This window comes from Euleptes europaea, chromosome 5 (assembly GCF_029931775.1).
Source record: "Euleptes europaea isolate rEulEur1 chromosome 5, rEulEur1.hap1, whole genome shotgun sequence".
Lineage (NCBI taxonomy): Eukaryota > Metazoa > Chordata > Lepidosauria > Squamata > Sphaerodactylidae > Euleptes > Euleptes europaea.
Window position 1 is genome coordinate 106,040,096 of NC_079316.1, and position 17,603 is coordinate 106,057,698.

A 17,603-nucleotide genomic window follows, 5' to 3' on the forward strand; every position below is an offset into this window, starting at 1 on the left:
AAATTCTTGATACAATCACATGAATGATCACATCAGAGCTGCTGAGAGCCAGCATAGAATCATAGAGTTGGAAGGTACCACCAGGGTCATCTAGTCCAGCCACCTGCACAATGCAGGAAATTCACAACTATCTCCCCACACACACCAGTGACCCCTACTCCATGCCCAGAAGATGGCCAAGATGTCTTCCCTCTCATGAACTGCCTAAGGTCATAGAATCAGCATTGCTGACGGCCATCTAGCCTCTGCTTAAAAACCTTCAGGGAAGGAGCACTTACCACCTCCCGAGGAAGCCTGTTCCACTGAGGAACCACTCTGTTAGAAAATTCTTCCTAATGTCTAGATGGAAACTCTTTTGATTTAATTTCAACCTGTTTGTTCTGGTCCGACCTTCTGGGGCAACAGAAAACAACTTGGCATTATCCTCTATATGACAACCCTTCAAGTACTTGAAGATGGTTGTCATATCACCTCTCAGTCTTCTCCTCTTCAGGCTAAACATACCCAGCTTTTTCAACCTATCCTCGTAGGACTTGGTCTCCAAACTCCTCACCATCTTTGTTGCCCTCCTCTGGACACGTTCCGGCTTGTTTACATCCTTCTTAAATTGTGGTGTCCAAAACTGAACACAATGCTCTAAGTACAAATCTATGGTGAGACCACACTTGGAACACTGTGTACAGTTCTGGTCACCACACCTAAAAAAGGATATTACAGAGCTTGAGAAGGCGCAGAAAAGAACAACCAAAATGATTAGGGGACTAGAGCAACTCTCCTCTAGGGAGCGGTTAGGACGCTTAGGGCTGTTTAGCTTGGAAAGAAGGCGGCTAAGGGGAGACATGATAGAGGCCTATAAAATTATGCATGGTTTGGAGAGAGTGGACAGGGAGAGGTTTTTTTCTCTCTCTCCCATAATACTAGAACACGGGGTCATCTGCTAAAGCTGGAGAGCGAGAGATTCAAAACAGATAAAAGGAAGTATTTTTTCACACAACGCATAGTCAAATTGTGGAACTCCCTGCCCCAGGATGTGGTGATGGCTGCCAGCTTGGAGGGCTTTAAGAGGGGAGTGGACATGTTCATGGAGGAAAGGGGTATTCATGGCTATTAGTTGGAATGGATGCTGGTCATGCTGCATACCTGTTCTCTCTAGTATCAGAGGAGCATGCCTATTATTTTGGGTGCGGTGGAACACGGGCAGGATGGTGCTGCTACAGTCGTCTTGTTTGTGGCTTCCTGGGGGCACCTGGTTGGCTGCTGTGTGAACAAACTGCTGGACTTGATGGGCCTTGGTCTGATCCAGCAGGGCCTTTCTTATGTTCTTATGTGAGGTCTAACCAGAGCAGAGTAATGTGATCCCATCACTTCACGTGATCTGGACACTATACTTCTGTTGATGCAGCTCAAGAGCAGCAGACTCTAATCTGGAGAGCCGGGTTCGATTCCCCACTCCTCCACATCAGCAACAGACTCTAAACTGGTGAAGCAGGTAGGTTTCCCCACTCCTTCACACAAAGCCTGCTGGATGACCTTGGGCTTGTCACAGTTATCTCTGAACTCTCTCAGCCCCACCTACCCCAGAAGGTGCCTGTTGTGGAGAGGGGGAGGGAAGGTGATTGTAAGCCGCTTTGAGACTCCTTACGGTAGAGAAAAGTGGGGTATAAAACCAACTCTTCTTCTTTTGCAATGTTTTCTTGAAATACACGTGGTAATGTAGATTGGGAGTAATATGCAAATCAATGGAAGGTACCAAATGCTTCGACAAACCACCCATGATCAAACTTGGTAATTAATTTTAGTCATTCTGCTGGTTAAATCAGAATCGAGTGGGAAATTGTGAGGTAAAGGAGTTTGGAACAATGCAGTAACGGAGCAGGGGAAATCCACCCCTCCTTCATTGCCTTGAATCACTAGTCCAATACAGGCAAATCCCCCATGGGTTCACTCACTGGACAAGGCAGTACAGCAGGCATCTGATTTCCCCATCCCCTTCTATGTGATTGCAAAGTGAGCAGCATGGGTTGAACGTGCGGCCATTTTCTCCGGGGGAACTGACCTCTATCAGCTGGAGATCAGTTGTAATAGCGGGAGATCTCAAGCCACCACCCAGAGGTTGGCCACCCTAGTCCTCAGTTTCATTTGTAAAGTGAACGCACGTTGGTTCTTTCTTTCAAACTGATGTACAGGCAGGTTGACCTTGCCTCCACTGTGACATGTGAACAGGACTCTTAAGAACATAAGAAAAGCCATGCTGGATCAGACCAATGTCCGTCAACTCCAGCAGTCTGTTCACACACTGGCCAACCAGGTGCCTCTAGGAAGCCCACAAACAAGACGGCTGCAGCAGCATTATCCTGCCTACGTTCCACAGCACCTAATATATTAGGCATGCTCCTCTTATCCTGGAGAGAATAGGTATGAATCATGACTAGTATACTTTTTAACTTGTAGCCATGAATAACCCTCTCCTCCATGAACATGTCCACTCCCCTCTTAAAGCCTTCCAAGTTGGCAGCCATCACCACATCCTGGGGCAGGGAGTTCCACAATTCTCTTTTAGGAAAATCATTTAGGGATCATTTAGGGGACTGCCATGATCCACAAAATGCTGACTGGAATCAACGGGTCTATCACAAGCTGCTTAAGTTCTGCCTCCAACTACCTTTTTGTTTCCAAGGTTTCAGCTGCAACCAAGTGTAGGGTAATTTACTTCCTTTCAGTGTTTTCATGGTGCATCTCGACAATTTCCCAACTCGCTAACCACAAAATTAAACAGAGAGCTATTGAGCGTTATTAGTCCAAAGGTATCATTCTGAATGATCACTCGTATTGAATGGGTGCTCAGGAAGGTGTGAGCAACAAAATCTAAGGGACTGTGGCATGAGACGCCGAGAACCACCGCTTTTTATATTAATTCAATACTGGGATTTTTTTTGCACCATTTCCCATCCATATTAAACACCAACATTATCCACCACGTTATACACAGCTTTCCCCCCCCTTTTCTTTTTTTCTTCTCTCCTCGCAGTTAATTTTAAGAATACGAGATACCAAATTCAGTTCGATTCTTGGGGAATGCATTTTTTACTGTTCACTACAGGAAAACAATTAATAAGATTCAAGGAGTTTATCTGCGCAGTCACTGAGGAGCCAAATTAACTGCATCTGTAATGATAGTTCATTCTAGTGTATATGTATGTGCGTGTTTAAATTGACTAAAGTTGTATCAACAGAGGCTGCCTTTTCCAAAATAATCATATTCATATCTGTGGCGCTAGAGGAATTACACTTTAATTTACAGTCTAGACCTAAATTTATATCCCAACTGGCAGATTTGGAGGCAATCTGATAATGAGATGAAAAGGTGGTAGAGTCCGCAGTACATCACATGATTTCTTAATGGTACACAGGCTGCTTTTTCCCATGATGCTTCATACCGTGATATTTTATACCTCGTTAAAGCTGGCATGGTGAAGTCCCAGATTTTCTTTAGCTTTCCACAAAGTAAAAGCGTTCCAACGTGAGAGAAAATGTTGTATTTATGTTTCTTTAAATGCCTACATCTGTTATGCCCTGACCTGGATGGCCCAGGCTAGCATGATCTCATGGTTAGTACTTGGATGGAAGATCACCAAGGAAGTCCAGCAGGAGGTTTTTGGGGTGGAGCCTGAGGAGGGCGGAGTTTGGGGAGGGGAGGGACTTCAATGCCATAGAGTTCAATTGCCAAAGCGGCCATTTTTCCAGCTGAACTGATCGCTATTGGCTGGAGATCAGTTGTAATAGCAGGAGATCTCCAGCTAGTACCTGGAGGTTGGCAACCCTATCCTCCAGTGTGGTGCAGGAAAACCAGGATTAGTTCTTTGCTTTGAGAAAGAGATTGGCCAAGAAACCAATGGGCACCAGGAAAACCACAGACCCCAGGATGACCACCAATCACACTTCAGGGATCAGTCTCCTGATTCATTTCATAGAATCATAGAGTTGGAAGGGACCATACAGGCCATCTAGTACAACCCTCTGCTCAATGTAGGATTAGCCTAAAGCATCACTGACAAGTGTTCATCCAGCTGCTGCTTGAAGACTGCCAGTGAGGGGGAGCTCACAATCTCCCTAGGTAGCTCATTCCACTGCTGAACTTACTGTAAAAAAAATATATCATAATGTCCAGCCCATTTCTGCCCATAACTTATACCCCTTATTGCAAGTCTGATTCTCGGCTGCCAACAGGAACAGCTCCCTGCCCTCCTCTAAGTGACAGCCTTCCAAATACTTAAAGAGAGCAATCATGTCCCTCCCCCAATCTTCTCTTTTCCAGAAAAAAAATATTCCCAAGTCCCTCAGCCTTTCCTCATAGGGCTTGCTCTCCTCTGCGCCTGCTCCATTCTGTTCACATCCTTTATGAAGTGAGACCTCCAGAACTGCACAAAGTACTCCAGGAGGGGCCTGACCAATGTGGTGGACAATGACACCTTGAAATTTGGATGCTATGCCTCTGTTGATACACCTCAAACTGCATTAGCCTTTTTTGCCACTGCATCTGTAAGCCCTTGGCCCGAAGAATCCCCAAAAGCAACAACCCAGACAGGTGGTCCTAAGGCAAGTTGACTTTATTGGAAATCAAACGGGTTAACAGTGCTTGCAAATTAACTAAGCCAAGAATGGCTGGCTGGCGCAAATCAGTAATATATATTAGCATAGCTGATATGGCAGGTTGGCATAGTAACTCAGTTTCCCACGGGAGAGGAATGCACGAGATAAAGTGTCCATTCGAACAACAAAGCGAGGCAGCTGCGAGAAGCCGCAAGAAAGTCATAACACCTCAGAGGAGCCGAGGAGCCGAACAGGCCCGCTCCTGACATCCTGCTCCCCTCAGGGCCCCCTCCCGACCCGAAAGGGGGCTGGTTTCTGGGGGTAGGTGGAGTGGAAGGTTCGCACTAGCCGAGGGGCGGCGACGTCGCAGGCGCGTACCCATTCGTCATAGGCAGGGGGGAAGTGCTTCCAACAAACAAGATACTGGAGGGAGCCGTGGCGAATGCGAGAGTCCAGGATTTTAGCAACCTCAAAATGCTCCTCCCCCCCCCACCATCACCGGTTGCTCAGGAAGCGGGTCGGGATGCCACTCCAGGGAGGGAGTGTGCGGTTTCAAAAGGCTTACATGGAAAACTGGATGGATACGTCTGAGTGCCTTTGGCAGAGTGAGTTCCACTGTCACGGGGTTGATGATACAAGACACGGGATAAGGTCCCACATATTTGGCACTTAGTTTGTCACAAGGATGGGTGGAATGAAGGTTCTTGGTAGACAGGTAGACCAAGTCCCCCGCTTTATAGTCCTGGCTAGGAGATTGATGTTTGTCAGCTTAAGCCTTGTATTTACGTTTGGCTCATTCCAAATTCTTTATCAGCCAGGGCCAGGTGGTATGAATTGCCTCTACCCATGTAGCTACATCTCCATCGCCCTCACCCCTGGAAATATTTAGCTGTTCGATAGGACCAAAGTCTTGACCATATACAGCTTAAAATGGACTAAACCCTGTGGATTGGTGAACAGCATTGTTGTAGGCATATTCAGCAAAAGGCAACAGTTCAACCCAATTATCCTGGTGATAATTGACATAACAATGAATGTAACATTCTAACACAGCATTGACACGTTCAGTTTGCCCATCAGTCTGGGGATGGAATGTACTAGAGCGACCCTGCTCCACCCCCACCAATTTAAGGAAAGCTTTCCAAAATTTGGCCACATAGGTGCCCCCCCTGTCGCTCACTATCTTCCGCGGGAAGGAATGTAGATGGAAGACATGTGACACAAAGAGGCAGGCCAGCTTTGGGGCGGAGGGAATACCTGCGCACGGGATGAGGTGCACCTGTTTGAAGAAAAGGTCCGTCACAACCCATAGAACAGTTTTACCCTCACTAAGAGGGAGGTCAGTCATAAAATCCATTGCAATGACTTCCCAGGGTCTGGAGGGGATTTCTAAGGGTTGCAAGAGTCTGGGGGGTTTCCCTTGAGAATGTTTGACAGTGGCACAAGTTGGGCAGCCGCGAACGAAGGAGTCCACGTCAGTGCGCATGCCCACATACCAGAATTGCCTATGCAACAAGTGAAGAGTTTTCAAGAACCCAAAGTGCCCTGCTGTTTTAGCTCCATGGGCTAATTTTAACACTTCCTTCCGCAAGTCCTTGGGCACGTACAGTTTAGAGTCTTTGTACCAGCAACCGCCAAGTTCCAGAAGAGAGGGAGGGAGGGAGTGGAGAGCTGTGCTTGGCAAAGAGTGCGGAGAGAGTCCAGGAAGGAATCAGACAGGTCCATCTTACTCGGTGAGGTGGACAAGGTTGGTTGTGGAACCGGAGGAGCAATTGGAGGAGAGGGTAGTTCGTCCGAATGTACGGGCGCCAGGGGGGGTGGCTGTGGAGGGCGAGGGAGTCAGGTTCGAGTTCTGGACATCCCCCCCCCCAGCACGGGGTTGCCTGGACGGCGAGGGTGGGCAAGAGACTTCTTTGCGCTGGGGTGAATAAGGAGATCGTGGGATGGTCAACTTTGGTAGGATACTGGGGGAGCCTGGAGAGAACTTCCGCCAGTACGTTTTGCTTGCCTGGGACATGTTTGAGTACAAAACGGAATTGGGAAAAGAAGTCAGCCCAACGAAGTTGCTTCGCGGACAGTTTATGGGTCCCAGTTAGTGCCTCCAGATTTTTGTGATCTGTCCAGACTTCAAAGGGGACCCGGGGACCCTCAAGGAATTGTCGCCATGTAGTCAGAGCATGGTAGACGGCGGCTGCTTCTTTTTCCCAAATGGGCCAGTTGAGTTGGGAGTGCGCAAACCTTTTAGAAAAATAAGCGCAGGGGAAAGTAGACCATCATTGCCCTGCTGCAGAAGGGCACCTCCCATGGCTACATCCGAAGCATCTACTTGTACTATAAACATGCGATCAGGATGTTTTAAAACTGGTTCAGAGGTATCAAAGGGTATCAAAAGCAGTTTGACATTGAAGAGTCCATAGAACTTTGGCTGTGGGGAGAGAGGCGGAAGCCCCCTTGCCTTTAGTCTTGAGGAGATCAGTGATAGGCAGAGCAATTTGGGCAAAGTTGGGAATAAACCCCCAATAAAAGTTCGCAAAGCCAAGGAATTGTTGCACTTGCTTACGAGTCAAGGGGGAGCCTAATCAACAACCGACTGGACCTTGGTGGGGTCCATGGTGAGACCTTGGTGTGAAACAATATAACCCAGAAATGACAATTGGCTTTGGTGAAATTCGCATTTGGATACTTTAGCATAGAGCTGATTGTCCCGGAGCCGTTGTAGTACTTCTCGCTCCAAAGCTACATACTCTTCCATGGAGTTAGAATAAATGAGGATGTCATCTAGATAAACCACCACACCCCGGTATAACAAATCATGGAGGATTTCATTAATAAATTGCATGAAGACCCCCAGAGCCCCCTTTAATCCGAAGGGCATGACAAGGAATTCAAACATACCAAAACAGCTGGAAAAGGCTGTAGGGGGCTCATCCCCATCACGAATGCGGACTCTGTAATAGGCTTCAACTAAGTCCAGTTTGGTGAAAATGCGCCCCTCCTTTAGCTGTCCCAAGATATCTGAAATCAGAGGGATGGGGTAGGCATTAGTCTGAGTGACAGCACTGAGTTTCTGAAAGTCAATGCAGAGGCGCAAATCGCCTGTCTTTTTGCGGACAAAAAAGGCAGGAACTGAGCAAGGAGCTGAAGAAGGTCGAATGAAACCATGAGCAAGGTTTTTATCCAAAAAGTCACACAATACAGTACGTTCGGTAGTGCTCATGGGATATATTTTACTTTTAGGTAATTTACCGTCCCCTACCACTTCAATAGTACAGTCCGTTCTACGGTGGGGGGGCAGAGCACCGCAATCCTGATACTCAACAGGCAGTATTGGAGGGGGGTGTCAGAGACTAAGGCTATGGCTGTCAGGAGAACTATTGTGGCTTCGTGTCGGTGTTGGGCGCAGTCGGGATGCGAGAAGGTGATAGTATTGGCTTTCCAGTCTATAGTAGGGCTGTGTCCCTTTAGCCAGTTTATTCCCAAAATGACTTCGTATCGGATGGGGGCTATAGTGAAGTCTATTTGTTCCCAATGAGAACCGATACCCATCGCAACGCTGCGAGTGCGATGGTCTACCGGGCCACCCCTAAAGGTGCTGCCATCCATCTGAGTGAACTGGATAGGGTCAGGTAGTGTCTTGGACTTAACTTTAAGTGCCTTGAAAGTGGCCTCATTGATTAAGGAGCGCCCACAGCCTGAGTCTATGAGGGCTTTAACATGTAGTTTGGGGCCTTGTTTGTAATGTTGTATCACTACATCCACATATACAGTATTTTCAACTTCACTCACCATAACAGGAGCCTTTGGTTTCGCAAAAGAAGCTGCAGGGGTCTGCGGTGTCGCTCCGCTCACCGCAGACCCTGCCCATTTTTTGATAAGTCAAGAGGTGATTCTAGGTTGAGGGCAGGGGGATCCCAGGAGCGATCCTCATCAGAAGATTGAGAGCTGTCCCCCAATGGGGCACTTGCAATCCGAGTCCTGGATGGGACGGTAGGAGTGGGTTCACCAGTGACTTCTCCTACGTGAAGTGCCAAGGGCGCGTGTCGTCCCAGCGCAGTGCTGTGTGCGGCAGGGGTGCCTCTGAGTTGAGGTTGTCCCCGAGCCCGGGGAGGTCCTTCTGGACAAGAAGGAAAAGCGAGGTCTGGATGGCACGGGCAGGCTGCTGCGAAGTGGCCCATGGTGCCGCAAATGAGACAGGCTCCCCTCTGGAACCGGGATTCGCAGTCCTGTGAGGGTCGCGTTGGTCTCCGCGGGATGGGGGTTGAAGGGAGGCTTTTGGCTGCTCCCCTCTTTGGTCCGATGCCGAACCAGGGAGAGGAACTGGCGGTGGCTTTCCACTTCTTCCGCCAGCAGGATCCAATCCTCCAAGGTGTCAGGATCCCCTTGCATATATGCCCAGTTCAAAATGTTGTAGTGTAATGCCTTCCGAAAATAGTGTATGCGGGTAGCTTCTGGCCAGTCCACTATTTTACTGGCGAGTCGTTGAAACTAGTCGGCGAACTCCCAAACTGGGGTTGAGCCCTGCCTGAGCTGTAAAAGTTCGGCTTTAGCCCTTTCTCCCAGAAAGGGGTCCTCGAAACATCTCCGCAGGGCCCTCATGAAATTATTGAGAGAGCGTATGGAGCGAGCCCGAGTGTCAAACTGGAGAATCATCCAGTCCGCCACTTTTCCCGTTATGAGGGAGGCGACAAAACGAACCCGGCTGTCCTTGGTGGGGAAAAACTGGCCTTGTTCCCTCATGTAACTGTCCACATGATGCAGGAAACAGGGTAAAGCCTCGACCGAGCCATCATAGGTGATCTTTAGTAGGGGTTGTTTCCATTGAATTGGTTGCACAGGGAGCGGTAACACCGGCGCTCCAGGGGTTGGTGGTACACCTGGCGCCCCGGGGAGCGGCTGGCCTGGCACGACGGGCACACCGGGCATGATCGGCACGGCGGGCGCACCTGGCCCGATCGGCACAGCGGGCACGCCGGGTCCCCCGCCAGGTGCCTGGGGTGGATGTTGCGGAGCTGGCTGCGGAGGCTGGGTAGGATCAGGTGGAACAGGGGCGTTTTGAGCCCGTTGCAACTGTTCATTCTCGCGGAGCAGTTGTTCCATCTGTTCCTGTAGACAGTTTACCTGGTCAGCCAATTCCCGGTTCTGGCTCTGCAAGAAATAAGTGTCATCGCGGATCCCTCCGGTACGTCTGGATTGGCTGACCCGGAGGTCGGAAACCAGTGGAATCCATCGCCATATGAGTCCTCGTCGTCAGAGAAGTCTGACTCGGGGTAATGTTCAGCAAGGCGCCGGGCACGTTGCGTGGTGCGAGACGGGACGAACGTTGGGGAGAAAGAGGGCCCGAAAGAGAACCCTGATCCCAAAGGTCCCTTGGGGCGCACATCTTTCGCAGTTGCCCTGGCGCGTTCGGCAGCCAACTGCTGCTCTCTATCCTTGTCGGCCTGAGCCTTGGCCACTGCTAATATTGCTTCCTGCCGTTGTTCCTTGGCCTGTTGGTTTGCGAGCACCTGGTCTGCTTCCAGCTTCAAAGCGATAGCTGCAGTGACCAACGGAAGAGCTTCTCACTCCAGAAGGGTGAGGAGTGGGGCCTGATCCTGTCCAAGTAGATGTTGCACCTGGACAGCCAAGGCAGCTGCCCCAGCCCCAAAGATCGGAGTCAACAGTCGCGTTAAGTCGGCCACCGTAGTTGTGGTCAAGATTAGATCCACAAATAGTAACGCAGTCTGAATAGCGAGGGCGCGTGCCTCGGCTTCACAAACTTTAGGATCAGGAACCAGGGTCTGTGGCTGTTGTCCTGCCATGTCGCAGAGCGCGTTGGGAAGGTCCGGAACCACCGTTTGATCCTGTTGCAAAGTCAATCTGGCTAACAAACGAGTCAGAAGAACCAAGTCCTCTTTCGCCTCCCGCACCTCTTCCAACAACCCGTCCAGGGCTAAGAGGTCGTAACGGGCTGCACGGTCCGCGTCGTCAGATGACCAGGGAGTCGTTTCTGTAAGGCAGCGCCACTGATGCCGAAGAAGACCCACTAGGCGGTTAATTTCCGCATCAGTCTGTAGAGCTTCCACTAGCACATCATGCAGTAGAGTAGGGTCATCAGGAAAGAAGGATGATCCCACTAAAAGAGTCCAACGGGATAAGTCCTCCAGGATTCCAGGCTTGGAACCCGTGCTCGGGGAGACGCGACCTCCACCCGAGATGTAGGCGAACCCTCCAGGGCTCCAGCCATGCAGGTGAATAGGGGATTCTTGTCTTAATGTAAGCCCTTGGCCCGAAGAATCCCCAAAAGCAACAACCCAGACAGGTGGTCCTAAGGCAAGTTGACTTTATTGGAAATCAAACGGGTTAACAGTGCTTGCAAATTAACTAAGCCAAGAATGGCTGGCTGGCGCAAATCAGTAATATATATTAGCATAGCTGATATGGCAGGTTGGCATAGTAACTCAGTTTCCCACGGGAGAGGAATGCACGAGATAAAGTGTCCATTCGAACAACAAAGCGAGGCAGCTGCGAGAAGCCGCGAGAAAGTCATAACACCTCAGAGGAGCCGAGGAGCCGAACAGGCCCGCTCCTGACAGCATCACATTATCACAATGGGTAGCCATGTTAGTCTGTCTGTCGCAGCAGAAAACAGCCAGAGTCCAGTAGCACCATAAAGACTAAAAAAAAATTCCGGCAGGGTATGAGCTTTTGTGAGTCACAGCTCAATTCTTCAGATATTTTGTTAGTCTTTAAGGTACTACTGGACTCTTGCTTTTTCTACTGCTCATATTTAGCTTGCAGTCCACCTATACTGCAAGATCTGGTTCTCACACACTGATACCCAGAAGTGTATCCCTCATCCAGTATGTGTGATTCTCATTTTTGTTACCCGGATGTAGAACTCAGCTCTTGTCCTTGTTGAATTGCATCTTATTCACATCCACCCACTTTTTCAGTATGTTCAGATCTCATCAAATTCTCTCTCTATCTTTTGTTTGTTACTTCTCCTAGTTTGGTCTCATCTGCAAATTTAATGGGAAGTTCCTCCACACCCTCATCCAGATCATTTATAAAAATATTGAAAAGCACTAGGCTCAGAACCGAGCCCTGTGGCATCCCATTGGACACCCTCCCTTCAATCAGATGCAATGCCATTGACAACTACTCTCCAACCAGTTCCCTATCCACCTAACTATCCTAGAGTCTAGTCTGCAGTGCTCCAGTTTACCCATCAGAACATCATGGGGAATCCTATTGAAAGCTTTACTGAAATCCAGGTAAGCAACGTTGATGGTGTTCCCATGATCCAGAAAGCTTGTTACTCAAATAAGAAGAGTTGTTTTTTATATGCCGATTTTCTCTGTCTTCTAAGGAGAATCAAACTAGCTCACAATCTCATTCCCTTCCTCCCCCCCACAACAGACACCTTGAGGTAAGTGGGGCTGAGAGAGCTCTAAGAGAATTGTGACTAGCCCAAGGTCTGAGTCCCTGCCTCTTGAAAATGCTGCTTTGTAATTGACTGTAGTGCTTACTGTGAGAAAAACGTCACCCCCAACTCCCCTTATGCATGGAAATGGGAATTATTTGACCCAGGCTGATCTCAGGGGAGATTGAAGAACTGCATTACAATAGGATTGGGAAGAAGTGGACATTGTGTGGGCTGGGCATGAGGTCATCCATCTCTAAGGGATGGAAAACTCATGAATAACCTCAATGAAAAACCAAGTCAGACCAGTGGAGAAAGTAAGTCAAAGTGCCATGCATAAAAGACCTAAGTCCATTTGCCCATTAGGAGTTCCTGGAACTTAATACAAGTTTCTCCACCATTTATAAAGCCCAAAAGGCTTACATATCAGAACTGCATTTTGCCTGGGTCTGATCGGATTGTTACAGACTAAAATATTTGTAGCGATATGGATTTGAAAGTATCATATATGCCTTTCTGCTGTATATCAATGCCATGATATTGATAATAAGGGATTTGCTGGCTATTTACCACTGACATTTTCAGAAGCTGCTCTGTAATCCACTATGATCTCTCGTTGTATTACATTCTTTTTTGTAAACGAGGCATCTGGGTTTTTATAAAGGAAGGCACTGTATTGTACAACCTGACATTTGGATGGTTTCCCAAGAGATATTAAGGAGAGAACATCTTCATGCCACACTTCTGCCAGAGTAGATTAAAAACTACATAAAGACATTTTTTATTAGCGTCTGCTTAATCTCTCAAAGTTCAGGGGTGCGTTTATTCACACAAGAGTACAGATGCTTCTTGGAAACTTTTCTGAAGAGTCAACGCCTCTCGAGTTCAGCAAAATCGCTGAAAGGTCTACAGAACAAAGTGGGATTTGGATGGTACCTTCTGCATTTTATGCTTCTTGGTTGCATTAGAAATGTATTTTGCGCAATACCACCAAAAACATTTCATCAAAATTGAGAAAAAAGCCTAAAGAGACACCGAAATGTTATGAGCAGGGTTGTGCCAAATGTTCTATAGTTTTTGTGCTTAAAAATCAACTTCATTGGAGTAGAAAGCTTTGGTGCAAAAGTCTTGATTTATGATTATTCATCTCATTTTGATCCTGTTTAGTGCTATGGTTTCCTCTGGCTACTGCTTCTTTCTCCTTGACGAATCAGCCCTATAGGTGATCCTAGTCATTCAGGGATCCTGTAATGAAACCACAGTGGTATCTAGCCAATCATATAGTTAAATTGTAAAACTCCCTGCCCCAGGATGTGGTGATGGCTGCTAACTTGGAAGGCTTTAGGAGGGGAGTGGACATGTTCATGGAGGAGAGGTGTATCCATGGCTACTAGTCAAAATGGATTCTAGTCATGATGCATACCTATTCTCTCCAGTATGTGAGGAGCGTGACTATTATATGAGGTGCTGTGGAACACAGGCAGGATGGTGCTGCTGCAGTTTTCTTGCTTGTGGGCTTCCTAGAGGCCCCTGGTTGGCCACTGTGTGGACTTGATGGACCTTGGTCTGATCCAGCAGGGCCTTTCTTATGTTCTTGTGTTATATTCTTATATATGGCAATGTGAAAATGTCACCGAGGGCAAAGGAGGGTAATTGAAAATGAGGGGAACGCCTTTTGCATCTGTCATAAAAATTTTCCAGTAAGGTGATGGAACATTTTTAGTACATTAGTAAGTGTGGATAATTTTATTTGGTGAGAGCCAGTGTGGTGTGGTGGTTAAGAGTGGTGGGACTCTAACCTGTAGAACTCCATTTGATTCCCCACTCCTCCACATGAAGTCTGCTGGGTGACCTTGGGCCAGTCACAGTTCTCTCTGAACTCTCTCAACCCATGCGGAGGCAGGCAATGGCATACCACCTCTGAAGATCTCTTGCCTTGAAAACCCTACGGGGTTGCCATAAGTCAGCTGTGACTTGATGGCACTTTACACAAACACACAATTTTGTCTGACCCCCTAGGTTAGTTCAATTTGGCTCAGTCCCTTATGTTTCAGTTTTTCAACCCTTCCTTTTATGAATTTTATTTTTTTCCACGAAATAGTAAGACAATGATTAAATGCAAAAGAACGGAAAGGAAAGGAAAGCTTCAACAGAAAGATTGACTCGAAGGATACATGAAAAGGGGAATACGTGAAGGATACGATGCCTTTCACCTAATATTATTTTTGCTCTCACGAGCTTTAAGTAATTTAACAGAACTGGGCCAGCCTTATTTGGTACACAAGAGCTCACGTTCTTGAATTGCAAACTGTAGAAATCTTGCCACCGATTCAGTTTTTATGGGGTCCTGGGTGGTCATAAGGAGAGACACCTTAACTTTGGCGGGTAACCATCCCCTGTCCACAAATAACGGGTCAATAAATTGAGAGTGGAGGACATGAGGAACTGATTCTATTACGCCCTCCCCACAGGGACAGGCCCTATTCGTATATGAGACCTTATTGAATCTTCCATAGAGCAAGGCGGAAGGAAGAGCATTAAATCTAGCGATCATGTAGGCCCTTTTCTGTTGGGGGTCAGTTAAACATGAGAGGTAGTATACTAGGGACTGGTCCAGGGCTTCCAGTGTATAGGGGAGCATCTACTGCAGGCCACTCTTCTAAGCTCCTGCAGATCTATATCCAAAAGCCGGTTCTTAATCAGCTCAAAAGCTGATTTCTCTGTAAGGCAGAGCAAAGAGTCCAAGGGAATCCCCACTATCAATAAAAATAAAAATTCAAGGTTTATACACGCTAAAAATAATGTAAGTACAAAATACGTATACATTTATTTCAGGATAAAATCTAATACTACGTATAACACATATAGGGCATTGCAATAGCAATGGGCTAGTCACAGTTATCTCTGAACTCTCTCAGCCCCACCTACTTCACAAGGTGCCTGTTGTGAGGGGGGAAGGGAAAGCAATTGTAAGCCGCTTTGAGACTCCTTATGGTAGAGAAAAGTGGGGTATAAAAACCAGTTCTTCATCTCCTTCAAATAAAGAAGCAACTGCATAGGAGCAGTATTGCTGGATCAGCTTAAGGATCTGTGCCATCTAAGTTTGTTCTCTGATGTACATCTGCAGGGGCAATAGATTTGACCATTTGGCGATCATATTTTTAACATACCTTAATGTAATGGGCGATCCTGAGGACTTTACCAAGTAATTTACCTTTCACAGGCAAATTGAAACATAAGTGGAGATAGTTCTGCACCTTCAACAAAAGTCCCTTTCCAATCAAGTCTAATGGAGCTGTTTGGAAAAGAGAAAATTGTATTACACACAACATTCAGATGCAAATAAGACTTCACTGAGTGGAGTATTTAGATGTCTTTATCGCTTTCCACATGTATTCATTTGCTTCTTGCAAATAATGCCAGTTGTGCTGACAACAGCTTGTTGGGAGAGTCTTCTTCTTCTTCTTCTTCTTTTTTTTATAATTAGAGTTGCCAGGTCCCACTTTGCCACCAGTAGGAGGTTTTGGAGCGGAGGCTGAGGAAGGGAGGATTTGGGGAGGGACTTCAGTGCCATACAGTCCAATTGGCAAACCGGCCATTTTCTCCAGGTGAAATGATCTCTATCGGCGGGAGATCAGTTGTAATAGCAGGAGATCTCCAGCTAGAACCTGGAAGTTGGCAACCCTATTTATATTTCTCTCCAACCTTAATTATCCTATTGTACCAATGAAAATTATAGAAGCATTTCCTCACTGTTATGAAACATCCTGTACTGGCTGCCTATCTAAAAACTGCATGTATAAATCATGGTAATATTTGACATGTTTTTTTAAATATTCATATCTGTTCCCACTGTAACCCAACTTTGACTGTGGCCTTTTGTGCATGGTTGTTTCCCTCAGTGTTATTTGTTAGGAGGGCCAGGTATGACATAAATGTCCCTTGGCTGGGCCGGGCCATGCTTCGCCAGCCCAGACCACGAGAGGGGGGGATGACTACCTAAGCTGGCTTGCAGGCTGGATAAGAACTCTCAAGGGGTGGATTCGGCCCACTGGCCGTATGTTTGACACCCCTGGTCTGAAACAAACCCATTCAGACTGCCAAGGTGTTAGTCAAGGTGGCCCCGAAAGCTTCTGATCCATTATCAGCAGGGTGCACTTTACAGATCCCCACCCTCCTGATCTATTAATAATAAAAGACATTCACGACAATCAAGGAGAAACTGACCGGCTGGCTAATATCCTGTTTGTGAATGTAATACCCTCTCTGCTCTCTTGCCTGAGGAGCCGATCATATCATTCTCTTCTCGCTCTCTTCTTTTGTAATCGATGATCACTTGCACAGCCTTTTATATCGACGTCCATGTGTTTCATTTTATATAAACAGTAAATCAATGAAAATTTAATGGAAGCAAGCGTGTAGCTTCAGTCTGGATTAATGTCCCTTTACTTCTTTCAGTATGAAACCCTGGTTTCCACATTTGGAACCAAATGAACGTCTCAGTTCTTTTCTTTCTCTATGTTTCCTTCTTTCTCTTTGTCTCAAAAACAATGCTAAAGATTCAGGAGCAGGCTGCAGCAATATTCGTGTGGGTTAATCAGGTTTGTTTAACAGCGTCCTTGTCTTCTTTGCCAGAATCGAAGCAAGGGCCAATGCTTGAATGAACAACTCCTGGTAAATAAATCTGGGAAACCTATGTGCACAAGGCAAAGTCTGAAACAAAGTTACTATAAAATACTGAACGGGGCATTAGTAAACACAATGAAGTTGATAAATTTAGAAGGGTTATTCACAGTCTCTGTACCATGAGTAAGAAATGAAAACCTTCACGCCTCCTGCAAGCTCAAAGTGCCCATTGAGTTTTGGATTGTACTACTTCAGTACTCCAATGCCCATGTTACTTTAGCAGTGTGATCAACCCTTAGTGAAAGCCCGTGTGGAGTGGTGAAGAGTAGTGGACTCTAATCTGGAGAAGTGGGTTTAATTCCCAGTTATGCCACATGAGCAGCAGACTCCAATCTGGTGAACCGGGTTGTTTTCCCGACTCCTTCACATGAAGAGAGCTGGGTGACCTTGGGCTAGTCACAGTTCTCTCCAAACTCTCTCAGCCTCACCTACCTCACAAAATGTCTGATGTGGGGAGAGAAAGGGAAGGCAATTGTAAGCTGATTTGATTCTCCTTAAAAGATAAAGAAAATTGGCATATAAAACACAACTCTTCTTCTTCATTCCTTTATCACCATCAGTCTTCTAAGAAGTCCCAAACAATGTCATATATCCTACCACTCACCTGAGCAAAGTATAAAGTCTTTCTCCAACCAAAGGAAGAAGAAGAGTTGGTTTTTATATGCTGACTTTCTCTATCTTTTTATGGAAAATCAAATCAGTTTGCAGTCTCCTTCCCTTCCTCTTCCCATAACAGACACTTTGTGAGGTAGGTGGGGCTGAGAGAGTTGGGAGAGAACTGTGACTAGCCTAAGGTCACCCAGCTGGCTTCATGTGGAGGAGCGGGAAATCAAACCTGGTTCTCCAGATTAGTCTGCTGCTCATGTGTAGAACTGGGGGATCAAACCCAGTTCACCAGCTTAGAGTCCGCTGTTCATGTAGAAGA